The sequence below is a fragment of the Canis lupus genome, chromosome 22, assembly GCF_011100685.1.
Source record: "Canis lupus familiaris isolate Mischka breed German Shepherd chromosome 22, alternate assembly UU_Cfam_GSD_1.0, whole genome shotgun sequence".
Lineage (NCBI taxonomy): Eukaryota > Metazoa > Chordata > Mammalia > Carnivora > Canidae > Canis > Canis lupus.
Genome location: NC_049243.1, coordinates 6836598 through 6848713, shown reverse-complemented (window position 1 = coordinate 6848713; position 12116 = coordinate 6836598). Strand labels below are relative to the sequence as shown.

Genomic DNA, 12116 nt, shown 5'->3' with positions numbered 1-12116 from the left:
ATCATCAGTTCTATACCTACCTAGGATTTGTAGGTCTTCCTGTTTGATTCTGGTGAGCTAAGCTGTGTTCCAAGTAGGCACTTTGTTAATGTCATTACTGTTCCAGCAAGTCAGTTACATTAGTAATCTCAGAGGCAATCATTAAATACATAGTGGGTAACCTTCCTACAGTCTCCATGGTATTTTCCATTAGTTAGTAAAGAAAAAGAGATATTGGAGTTTCTTCACAATATAATAAGTAAACCATACTACAAACACTACAGATTAGAGATACCCACAACTTGTTATTCCAAAAATTGGAAAATAGCATCTTTACTTTGTTTCAAATCCTCAACCCTGGTGGTGGTTTGAAAGTTATGGCAGACATAATCCCTATGTCGTTTTAGGAAGGATAGGTAAACATGGAATTATTCACCTTTAAAACTAGGAGGTATGAATATAGAGGGTGGAATTTGGGTCTTTATCACCATTCCCGGTTTCTGTTTAATTCTGCTTTTCTCAACTTTCAAATCAGTGGGAGAGAGGGAAGGGCCATACCTTTGTGACTCTTCCTAAAGAATAGGGTTGATTTTTGGACAGAAAGATAGACTCCCTCTCCTAACTACAAGACTCTTCTCCATCATTGGCTCAGGGTGCACAACACTCCAGAATTCAAGGAAATAAAGTTGTTTTTCTGTTATTTCTCTTTTCTTTGATCTGGGATCAATGCAAGAAGAAATCAAAAGGTGAAAGGTGAAGAAAAACCAGAGAATTCAAGCAAGTTCATGCTGGGAGGTGTGGCCTCACCATCATCTATTTCCAAGAAAAGGGCCCAAAAATGCCTTACGTGATGCTCAGCTAGAACCATCATCATTTCCTATCATTGTTAGCATAGCTAAGCTCCAGCTCTGAGCCAGGAATCAAAAAGAACCCTCCCTGTATCTGTCTTAATAAATCTCCTTAATACTTATGGAGCATTTTCCTCCATAAAGCTCCATTCAAGGCTTGGTCCCATCCTGAGGTACAGTCTTTGTAAGCTCTGTGATCAAGGGGCCCTGTAAGGTGTATCTTCTGACTTGGTCTAAGCACAGGACCTAAAAGCAAAACTGCCAAGATCTACTTGCTGGGGCTAACTACTTATTGACTCCAATGTCACACACCAGTTTATTACTTTTAGTTATAGAGCAAAAGAGAATCATGCTGCATATCAGTGACAAATGTTCAGCTCTCATCTGTCATCTGTTGTTTGCTTGTTTGTTTTTGCTCTCTTTCTACATGAGAAGACATTTAATCATGGACCCACTGGGAAAACAGCATTGTCTGGCCTCTGAAGGCTGAGATTTTTAGCTCTCTTATCAGAGCAAATGTGAAAGAATTGAATAATAAAATTCAAATGATACTGAGTTGCTTCAAATCTAAAGATACTTTAGCCCTTTCTCACTGTCTTTAAGTAATATGGTACACAGAATGAAGCCCAAAATAATAACTTTGAAGTCTAAAAGGTTTAAATTATTTTATGTGTTCAAATTTTTACTTTGCAGCTCCTTTCAAGAGCCTAATTATTATAATCCAATTGCGTGATTAAAAAATTACATGCTGCTAAAAACAATTACATTAGATGCTTCCAATGGGATAAATATGCTCAAAGATTTAAGATGTGAAGACCAAATTTACAGAAGATACCAACTCTGTAAGACTTCTTATTTGGTCAAATATAGTTTTATTGCCAAAACCTATGAGATATAATAAGAATAGAATTAAATCTTTCCAATGAGAGATTACAAGATGGAAGAAATATATTTATAGTGAAAACAAGTCATAAAGTTAGATTGTGACTAAGAGAAGGAGAAAAGGGGGGGGGAAGCAATTGTTAAATGCTTGCTAGGAGGAAAGAGATTTAAATACTTTACCTCATTTAACTGTTAGGCCAATCCCGTAGTGGTATTAATGTTCCCACTTTGAATTGAGGTAATTGTGAATTAAGGAAGTTGGGAACTGAGACCGAAGAGCCAGAGAGATGGAGATAAAACCATCAGTTTTCTTACTGATAAAAATGGCTGCAAAGCACAGCTCCACATGTGCGGCCAAATGGGCTTGCTTCAGTCCACAATTAGGAATTCTTGCCTTCCTGTTTCCTGACTCAGCAGGACCATCCTGGAGAACTTCCCCTCCAGGGACAGAGACTGCTCTGGAAAGCTTACCACAAAAGTGAGGAGCCAGTGAGTAAACTGGAAACAGGCTGAGGGAAGGAGAAATCAAATTGTGGGGCCAAATGCACTGGGTTCTTTCTTGCTCCGTTTCCACGTCAGAGAATTTGTTCCTCTTCCTCTGAGGAGGCCAGTGAAGGAGGTAGAAAGAAGCAAGGATGCTCCTCCCACCCTTTCCCTCCTAGAAAGTGGGTGGAAGGGGTGCCCGGGTGGGTCAGTCAGTGAAGGATCTGTCTTCGGCTCAGGTCATGATCCCAGGGTCCTGGGATCAAGCCCTGAGTTGGGCTCCCTGCTCAGCAGGGAGTCTGCTTCTCCCTCACTCTCTGCCTGCAGTTCCACCTGCTTGTTCTCTCTCTCTGTCAAATAAATAAAAGAAAGTGAGTAAAAATCTCTTGTCCAAGGAAACGTGAGGAATGAGAAAACATTGTTGCTTCTTCAAGCAAACCCCTCACCACACTCTTTCCAGGGACTGAGGCCCATGCACTGCTACTGAATTGTGCCCAGGGAGAACATTCCAGTCTCTTCTCTATTCTAGGGCTGGCAGTGTGGCTTGATGGTTAAAGGCATGGGGTATTGAATCACTGAGCTGGGTTTGAATGCTGGTTCTACTAGTTATAAGGCCTTAAGCAAGTTTCTTAATCTCTCTAAACCTCATTTTTCTAAGTCAAAAACAAAAATAGTTATCTCCTCAGGGGTGGTTGTGAGGACAGTGACTAATACTTAGTATGTATTTTGTATGTTAGTCAGCTATTGTCCTGGACATAATTTCTTCTAAGCAAAGCCTCTAGCAAGCACATAATGAACTAATTACAGGACCTGATTTAAGCTCTGAGAGGTCATTGCTTGCAGTATTTCACTCTGTGGTAGATAGGAAGAAATGAGGTAACAAGTTTAGACCAGGGAGGGCATAGGAAAGGTGAGCTGTGTTTGCCAAACAACCCCCTAAAGTGCTCCTTCCACATTCTCTTTCTTCAGTATTATAGTTTTTTCTTCTTTGCCTGCGCTCCTCACCTCTGTCTGTCCCTTCTCTCCTTTCCCCTCTCCCTCATCCTTCCCCACTCTTCTGCCCCCCTTTCCCTTTCCAGCAAGCTGAATTCCAGACTTGATAACCATTATCTCACCTGATTCAGTAAAGCAAACGTCCTCCATCGTTCCTTTCTGATTTAATTATTGTAGGATCAGAATGTAACCTCCTCCTCTGGAAAAAAAAACACACACACACAACACCACCACCACACACACATGAGAATTCAGAGGCAAAGGTTTGGTCTAATTTCATTGTTATCAAGAGAGGGACAGGAGGAGACTCATGCAGAAGAGACACTGGGAGGCACTATGTGGTTGAGCCTGACAGACGCTCTGGTGTTGGGTCATAGGTTGAATCCAGACTTGAAAACCATTCTTTTCTAAAAGCCTTGAGTGTTTGGGCTGCAAAAGTCTATGCAAGGAGTTACTAATTTGGGAAGAATTTATGATTTTCCAGAAGTAAAGAGTAAAGTTTCAACTACTACCTTTTCTCTCTTACCTTAGGATATCTTTGTTCTATCATAGTCTTAAGACCAATAAGCTGCTTACAAGAATAGCGTTTGTAATTTCTTGCCTTACCAGCACTTCAATTCTAGAAGAGGAGCTCAAAGCTGCCAAGGAAATTTAACTCCTCACCATAGAGGCATTGAGGTCTGCTTCTGAGTTAAATCACTGCCTTCTGGAACACCCCTTATAAATAACTGTGAAGCATGACTATTAAAAATAATTTATCCTTGACCATAAAATAGGGAAACAATATATGAATTTCATTATCATACAAGCATAAGTAACCAAACATAGCCTCATTATTTCTTTAGAAATCACATCCCGTCTAGTTTCTTAAGGATCCAAGTGTGCAAGAAAGGAAGAGAGCAATTATTGTTTAGTTCCCTGGATTCCAGGAACAGAAGGGACTGAAGTAACATTTAATGAGCACCTGCTGTATGCCACCTGTTTCGCATATGTTATCTCAATTTATCCTTACAACTACTTTATAAGGTAGATACATTTTATTTCCATTTTAAGTGAGGATATCATGGCTCACAGCATTTTGTTAAAATACTACAATCAGAAAGTGAAGGGGCCAGGATGTTGACACATGTCTCATCAATACCAAAGTCCATGTGCTTTCCAGTGTGAAATGGTACTCCTCAAACGGAGTGGAATCTGGCTGCATTCCTGAGCTTGGATTTCCCACAGCAATGAACACCTTCCTGTAATTCATAGTAAAAGTCTTTCCACTTACTGTAGTTGAACTATTTACAAAATTATCAGACTGGATTCAACTGTCCTATGTATACATGTGCTGATGCAGCTGAGAAGATAAACAGGTTGCTGAGGTTCTTCCATCCTGGAATATTTGTGAAGTCTGTTCCTTCCTTTGCAGCTCAAATCCTACATTCCAAGGTTCAGACCAACCTTAGGTTTTCGTCACTGCCTTAGCAGCCACCCTTTGCTTGAAGTGAGATGATCCCAGTTCTGGTCACTGTATGCGACATCTCTAGTCATTCTTATTACCCACAGCAATGCATAGTTGTTTAAAGGCATATACCCAGGAATCCTAAGTGTTTGGACAGTCTTTTTTTAAAGATTTTGTTTATTTATTCATGAGAGAAACAGAGAGAGAGAGGGAGAGACACAGGCAGAGGGAGAAGCAGGCTTCATGCAGGAAACCTGACATGGGACTCGATCCTGGGTCTCCAGGATCACGCCCTGGGCTGAAGGTGGCACTAAACCACTGAGCCACCCAGGCTGCCCAGTGTTTGGACACTCTTATTTGTGATCAAGCCTTTTCAATATCATCATTCAGGAGTTCCTTATTGTATTCATTTCTAGATTTGTTGTAACAGATTACCCTAACCTGGATGACTTAAAATAATAGAAATTTATTCTTTCAAAGTTCTGTAGGCAAGAAGTTAAAAATCAAGGTATTAATGGAGTCATGTTCTCTCTGAAGGCACTAGAGAAGGGCCTTCCTTACCTCTTCCTAGTTTCTGGCAATCCTTGGTTTGCAGCTGCATCACTCTAATCCCTGATTCTTCCCTGTGTTTCTGTGTCCCTGTCTTTCCTCTTATAAGGACATCAGTCATTGGATTTAGTGCCCAGTCTAATCCAGTATGACTTGATCTCAAATAAGTACTTCTACAAAGACCTTATTTTCACATAAAGTCACATTCTGAGGTTCTAGACAAATATAATTGGGAGGCACTTTACAACCTACTATACTCAGGGACCTTACTAACCCTCACTCTGCACAGATCCTGTGGTTTGCCTGGTGGTGTCAAGGTGGGGGGTGTCAAGGCTGACAGTAAAGCTATTGTTTGTCCTGGATTCCAAACTGGCTCTGAAATACCCTGGGAGCCTATTAACATAAAGTACTATTTCTTATTGTGGAGATTACAACAGAACATTCACTGGGTTCCTTAGTTGTTATGAAACAGGTGATAGATTTAACTTGCTTGGAAGTCTAGAACATATTTTACAATATCTGATACATAGTTCATTACACTTTAAAGCAATAGAAAAAAATACCCTAAAGATGTTGAAAATAAGGCATAAAGCTCATATGGCAGTCAAAGAAGAAAGATGTCAATTTGAAAGAGGACAGAAATAGCTTTTTAAAAATTGCCTTGACAAAAAAAAAAAGGATAATGAATTATAAATTGTGCTTGCCAAAGTATAGCTCTCATAGACCACCATGTATATGGTATTTTTTCCAAGTTGAAAATGAATCAGGGGGTTGAAGTCACTTGAAAGATTTTTTTTTTAATTCACTTACATCTAAATTGTAGCAGTTCCGCCCACCCTCATATACAATGCCAATGGAAATTCTGACAAGCTGGTCAACACATGTCTAAAGGCAGAATCAAGGTTTTGTAATATACAGCTGAGTTATATTGGAGAGAAAGCAAGGACACTTTGCTTATTATCCTCCATTAGCCAAGCTAGATTTATAGCTCAAAACAGCAATCACAAAAACCTGGAGAGCAGACCAGGAGCTTGGACTGATGCAAATCACTTCAAATAAACCTTAAGAAGCTTGCTGGATATAATTATTATAATAACCTTAAAAATATCACTTCACCAAATGTTTTTTTTTAATCTGAAAAGAAGTAAGCCAGACTGGAAACAATCTGGAACACTCTACTTTTGCTATATTTACCTTTTTCCATAAGAATGGGAAGGCTCAGAATAAGGATATACATGGGCCTGGGGAGATCTGTCCCTCCCTGAATCTAAAGATTTACAAAGAAATGGGAGAAGCAGGTATTGCTAAATAGGCCTCAGGGGATATGAATACTTTGAAGCCTATTTTATAATTGTGCATGCTCTTGGATTATTGAGCTTGTCTAGCAGGCTACAATAATGCCATAAACAATGTTTGTCAGGAAGCACCATAGATTAGTTAACAGCATGGACTTGAGAAACAGACAGACTTATGAATAAGTTCCTCCTATGTCTCTATGACAAGAAATTAATTTCTCTGCCTTTTATCATATTGAAATCAGAGCTTATGAGACTATTACATAAAGTTAATATATGGCTTAAATAAGATAACATATGAAAAATGAATGGCACATAGTAAGTGTTCAATAAATGTTAGCATTTACTAGAAACTCTTATTTGTTTTATTTTACTTCTGGAATATATAGGGGCTACTCTTTAAAGACTTAGTTATTAACTCAAGCACAATGTAAAAATCCATCTTTTCAGTGGGATTTGTACTACAAAATGCATAGGAGCATTGCCTAAAGGTTTGTGTTGAGGTTCCCTGAACTGTTATGTAATGGGAAGTTCAAAAACTCCAAAGTTAGCAAATCTGCATTGGAGTCCTACTGCCACTAACAAATCAGCCCAACTTCTTTGGGCCCAATTCCTCATCAGTAAATTCTAGTTCCAGAATGCTAGGTTTGTAGCTATAACTAATATGACAGGTGAGCCTATAGAGAGGACAGGTGGGAGGCCATAGAACTGAAATGAGGACAGATGGCCAGCAGGGTTAGGATACAGGTAGATAGTAAAGTTTAAGAAAGATAAAAAAAAAGGGTAAAAGAAGAGGAGAATCAAATGGTCATCCCTATGAGGGATGAAGAAGACAAAGGGGGAAAAAAAGAGGGAGAAGAGGAAGGAAAGTGGAAGGAAAAAAATAAAAAAGAGGGTGGAGTAAGAATATCTGTTCTGCTTGGTTATGTAAATGATTAGGAATAGCTGGATCCTTATAACCTTACTGAGAGCTCAGTGTTGGGACTAACAGTGGCCAACCAGCCAGTCTGAAGAGTCCTTGTGAAGTCAGCATGGTTGTGCCTTTCCTTTCCAAGAATTTGGATGTGGAGATACCAAGTTTATTTAACGTGGGATCAGATGGGTAAAAGGAAAACTGAAACCAACCATCTTAGAAAAGGAAATGGAAAACAGAGGGGAGGAAGTTATTGCAGAAATAATTGAAAGAAACTTCCCTGAAGTGAGGAACATGAGTATTTGGACAAAAGAGTTCTTCAAATGCACAGCAACATGATAAAATGAAAGAGACAGCACAACTCACAACATCCTGAAATGTCATTACATTCATGAACAATAAAACATATTTAAGTTTCCAAGAGGAAAAATCAGGTCACATGATAGACTGGGAATTAGAATGGCATCAATCTTTCAAGGATGACATTGAAAGCTGGAAGATATTACAACAATGCCTTTTCATCTGCAAGAGACTATTTTCTGACCTAGATTGTATACCCAAACAAACATTCAATTGAGCATTTTTAGATGTAGTCTGTCTCAAACATTCACTTTTTACACACAATTTCTTGGGAAGCAACAAGTTGATGTGTTCTACTTTATTAAGAAAAAAGGAAGGAAGGAGGATGGGAGGGAGGAAGGAAAGAAGGAAGGAAGGAAAGAAAGAAAGAAAGAAATTGATTTTGGAAACATGGCTTGAGAGAAGCAAAGGGAATTACCAGCCTGCCGGTGAGGGTAAGTCCTCAAGGATCCTAGAAAAAGTGAAGATTGGAACCAGAAGACAAAGGACTATAGGAAGGTTGTGGGAAGGGAGAAACTGAAACTGGTATCACTTGATGCATCTGATGATGTTGAGTGGCTATTTCAGGTGGAGATTTGGAAAAGGAATTAATAAAAAGTAAATAGAAGATGGAATATATATGTAAAACATAAAAATAACAAATGAGAGAGGGAAAGTTGCCTAAGAAAATAGAATCATACTAAATTACATAGCTCAGCTCTGAACATTTTTATTGTCATAACAATATAAGCATTAAATACTTATTTAATCACAAATTGTGATATGACTGGGGGGGAATGAATAGGAAGGTATGTGTTGAGAGTAGCTTAGGAGAGTAAATTCTCATATACCAATTTGGAAATTCAATATGTAGTAACAAAATGTTGGAAAACAACCAAAAAATAGATAGAAGCATATTATAAAAGTGAACTTGAAGGACCAAATAAACAGAGTTAAAAGAGTTAATAACTCTTATTAATAAGGCTTAATAAGGTTAATATGGCTACCCCTGAGGATCAGGAATCTGGGAAAAAAATGCCACTTTTTTCATAGTTATTGTTTTAAACCTCATAGTAATATTTGAGTTTTAAAACTGTATGTATCGATCACTATAATGAATATAAAAAATAAATTTTTTTATTTTTTTTATTTAATAAATTAATTTTTATTGGTGTTCAATTTTAAAAAATAAATTTAAAGTATATTTGCAATGTAGAGAAAACCATACCTTGCTGTGACGACAGCTGCAAAAACCCAGAAAATCCCTAACAGATAAACAATATATCTTCACTTTACCTATGAAGAAATTGAGGCCCAGAGAAATTGTGCAAGCTGACATAGTTACCAAATGACAGAGCCAGGGACTAAACCCAGTCATTCTGATTTCATATTCAAGCTTCACAATATCTTCCTGCTTCTCATTATCTTTTACCTTACATTTGCCACACTGCTTTAAGTATCACCCACACAGTAGCAACTAAAAAAAACCCTGAATATACAAAATTACATCCTTCATTAGTCGTGTCTGAGCCTACTGAACAGAATCTAATGTTATCTTAGGTCTCATTTGCATCTTTGGTTTGGTGACATCCCAAGGAACAGAGATGAAAATTCAGGTGGGTCTAAAGCTTTTCCTAACAGATAAATGCTTCTCATTAGAGCATCCCAAGACACAAGGAATGGATTTCATAGCTTTACGAATGTTCTTAATTTGATTCAGTGCTCGTGGGAAATAACATTTCTATTTGCTCTCAAGACATGATTGCATTAAATCCTAATGATGTACCAGACGTGGGGTTGGACAAGAATATTTTAATTGAGTGTCAACTATGCTATTGGAGCACTCATCTAGACTTCCTTTTTCAAAAAGCTTGAACTAAGGTTTGATGAACTCTCAGTTCTTTCTATTAGTTTGATAGAACCCCTGATAATACTGCCTCCTTCCACAGTGCAAGGCTTCACTAGCCTTCTTGGTAACCAGATACCTCGTTTCCTTCAGCACTAGTTCCTGGAAGTGTCATTATGATGTCTGCAATTTGCAAAACTCAGTGGCAGCTCCGGTAAAATAAACAAAATCTAATTATGTCAAAATTGGACCTTGCCTGAAGTAAGATGATTGGTTTTCATTCTATATGTGCACCCAGAAAGATGGTAAATGTCAAGTTGTTTCTTAGAAAACTTTATAAAAAGAATTTGTAGGAAAAATTTAGACTGAGTTGCTATGTATCCTATCAATTTGACCTCTGTAGTCTAAGTCCTTGGGTATTAGGTTTATTAGCCTTTGGAATTTTATGCAAAATGGGCATGAATGTGTGTTTTGGAAAAAGATGTTACAGAACTTTTGCCAAAATTGTAAAAGAGGTTCATAACCCTCAAAACATAATCATTCTTTTACCTAAAGAAATGAAGTCCATGTGGAATTCTTTAATTAGACTCTTCTTGGTGGAAATATAGAATTTTTAAAATAGGTATCAGTAAATTTTCAAGAGATAATATTAATTATGTCCTCTCATTATTATTCAGTTCTTTCATATTTCTGGAACTATGAATCTCAAAATTCATTTATAACATTTTTCACATCATTTCATGTCCTCTCTCACCTCAGCCCCCAAATTTCTTTTTTTTCTAGGTTTTTTTTTTAATGGTAAGTAGGCATTCTATTTATGTATGTATATATGTATTTAATTTTTAAATTCTTTATTTAAATTCAATTCAGTTAACATACACCGTATTATTAGTTTCAGGGTAGAATCTAATGATTCATCAGTTGCGTATAACACCCAGTGCTCATTACATCAAGTGTTCTCTTTAATGCCCATCACCCAGTTACCCTATACCACCTCCCTCTAGCAACCCTCACATTGTTTCCTAGAGTTCAGAGTCTCTTATGGTTTGCCTCCCTCTCTATTTTCATCTTATTTTATTTTTACTTACCTTCCCCTATGTATGTACATGTTTTGTTTCTTAAATTCCACATATGAGTGAAATCATATAGTATGTCTTTCTCGAACTGACTTATTTCACTTGGCATTAAACCCTCTAGTTCCAAAAAAAAAAAAAAAAAAAAAAACCCTCTAGTTCCATCCACGTCTCTTTTTTTTTTCCTCCTAGCTTTTGAGCATTCATATGAGATTATCAATAAGTAGTACTTTTTATTGTGGCTTCCTAATTAAGTTTTCTATTTCTTTCTCTGGTTGCATACTGAACATAATTAATTGAAAAGTAAAAATCTCAAGCATTATATTATTTGGTGATGTCATCAATGTCACCATTCTCATCTTTCTTGTTGTTTCAGTGATCAGAAGCAGGTTTTATGTTATCTCTGCTAGAGCTCTCCAAAAGCTTTTTCCATTTGGCAATTATAGAGAATAGAAAGAATCAACTCAACTATGAGTGTATGACCTGACATTTTGCACCCTCTTTTTAATATCTAAGAGATTTTGTCATTGTTAAATTTAATTTCTAACAACCTGGAAGCATCACATAAAACTTCAAAGAAAATAACTTAATTGATTATTCAGCTTAATTAATATTTTCCTTAATATTTTAAAGACAAAATATGCAATAGCTTATATTACTAAGAAACACAGCATCCACTCTCAGAACCTTAGTAATCTCCTAAGAACAATCTATAAAGTTTAAAGAGAGATGATATATATGGTCAAGTAGGATTTTTAGGTATGTTAGGATAGCAGATGAGCCACCACTCTGGAATCACTCTATTGTCTTGTCCAGAAACTAAATTTTAACAGTGTATCTAGGCATATTGGTTTCTTCCATATCAACTCATGCTAACCTAATTATTGAGACATTAAAGTATAAATCAGATGCAAGTGTATTTATTTTTTTGGTCAGAAGCATAACAAGGTCTATTAAACTTCTGTCTACTACTTTTTATATTCACTTCCAGGAATTTGGGAAACAAAAACAACTAACAGTTGAAAGCAGAGTGTAAAATTGTAGAGTATAGAACAGAGGAAACTGGCTATAGGAAAATGGACAATCTTGCCTCTACCAAAAACAGCTCTCAGAGGTGAGTGGTTTAAAATTGACTTGGTGACTAGTGGGCCAGATCTGCTTTTGTAAACTGGATCTGCCACTTTCTTGCAGTGAACTCTTAGGTGATATTTTTAGCCTTTTTGAGCTTCATTTGGCTCAACTTTTAGTAGGGGAACAACAGTATCTACTTCATAAGTTTGAAATAAGATAATGATTATAATAACTTAGCATTGTGTTGGTACAAAGTTAGTAAATTACATCCATAGACCCTTTGACTGATTTTTTTCCCCACTTTCCCTTACATTTTTCTTTCCTTTCTTCCCTTCATTCTTGATAAACTATAAGTTTTCTCTTAAAATGAGAGATAAACATGTATCTGAGAAATATTT

The 12116-nt window shown here is 37.0% G+C and overlaps 1 protein-coding gene across 3 annotated transcripts in view; it reads left to right on the top strand.

The window, feature by feature from the left end:
• Nucleotides 1-12116, top strand: part of LACC1 (laccase domain containing 1) — a 181659-nt gene that overhangs the window by 127387 nt on the left and 42156 nt on the right. For all 3 annotated transcript variants that reach the window (XR_005376271.1, XR_005376268.1, XR_005376267.1), the window contains one exon: nt 11639-11761. The gene's annotated coding sequence lies outside the window, so the exon portion shown is untranslated. The remainder of the gene's footprint in view (nt 1-11638; nt 11762-12116) is intronic.